Source organism: Monodon monoceros, unplaced genomic scaffold (assembly GCF_005190385.1).
Source record: "Monodon monoceros isolate NGI ecotype Baffin Bay Population unplaced genomic scaffold, NGI_Narwhal_1 Contig6324_ctg1, whole genome shotgun sequence".
Lineage (NCBI taxonomy): Eukaryota > Metazoa > Chordata > Mammalia > Artiodactyla > Monodontidae > Monodon > Monodon monoceros.
In genome coordinates, this window is record NW_021702066.1 from 1 (window position 1) to 1,183 (window position 1,183).

Genomic DNA, 1,183 nt, shown 5'->3' on the forward strand with positions numbered 1-1,183 from the left:
CCGAATCCAGTGGGAGCCACCATTGAGTTGGCAAAGCCCCGTAGACCCAGCAACGCCACCCTTGCCCCCACACCACCGTCCGAGCTCAGGACCCCGCCCCACGTGGCCGGCAGGCCCGCGGAAACGGCCTGGGCCCTCTACCCCTCTCCGGCCGCGGCGAAAAGGTGGAGAGGGGGCTTTTTCCGGATGGAGCTGTGGAGGGGCACCCTGGCAGAGAGGTGGCGGAGCCGGGGCTGGGCTCCAGTGGGGGCCGCCAGGTGCAGGTCGAGGGGCTCGCGGGCCGCATGGACGGCACCAGGGTCTGCCGCCATGTCTGTTTCGCGTCAGGGGACCCCCGGAGCGTCTGGTGTGCCGATGCCTCCCAGGGACCCCGTCTGGCCGCCTGGCCGGTCAGGCAGACGGGGAGCGCCCCATCAGACGCTTGCTGTGGACGGAGGGGCCTGCGGAGGTGGGGCCTGCAGCGGTACCCGGCGGGGGCAGAGACGGACGCCGCCGCCGCCGCGGGTGACAAAAGGAGAAGGCGGAGCGGGAGGCAAAAAGCCTACAGCACCCGGTGTTCCCAGGAGCTCTCCAGTCCAGGAGGTCTCCCATCCAAGTACTAACCAGGCCCGACCCTGCTTAGCTTCCGAGATCGAGACAAGATCGGGACCGTCTAGGGTGGTTTGGCCGTAGACACTGGGGGCTTCGCGGGCTGCCTCTTGAGGCGCAGCTCAGCAGGCCCCTGGTCCTTACCGCCAGCCCAGCGGCCCGCCCGCCCCGGCAGGGCCCCGCCGCCCGGCTAGGCAGGGGAACGGAGGTCTCGGGTACCGGGGGGTGGCGGAGGAGTTGGCGACCACCCAGCCCAGGGCGGGCGAGACACTGCAAACTTATCGTTGCTTGGCGCCCCGCCCCAGATCCCACAGGCCGCTCACAGGGACGTGGCCCCGGAGGCTTCAGGGCCCGGGGCCTGTGGTCCCTTGGGCATCCCACCCGCCTACCCGCGCTGCGCTAGGCGCAGCCCGGACACATACCGGCCCGTCTCTCCTGCCTGACGGCAGCTGCCTCGAAGCCACTGGGAGCCACCATTGAGTTGGCCGGGCCCCTTAGACCCGGCAACCACACCCTTGCCCCGACTCCACCATCCGAGCTCAGAACCACGACCCAGGTGGCCGGCAGGCCCGGAGATGCGGCCTGGACCCTCGAT

At 70.6% G+C, this 1,183-nt stretch overlaps 1 pseudogene; it reads right to left on the reverse strand.

Moving 5' to 3' along the window:
- Positions 1–538: 538 nt before the first annotated feature.
- Positions 539–674, reverse strand: LOC114890734 (annotated as a pseudogene).
- Between the last annotated feature and the right edge of the window lie 509 nt (positions 675–1,183).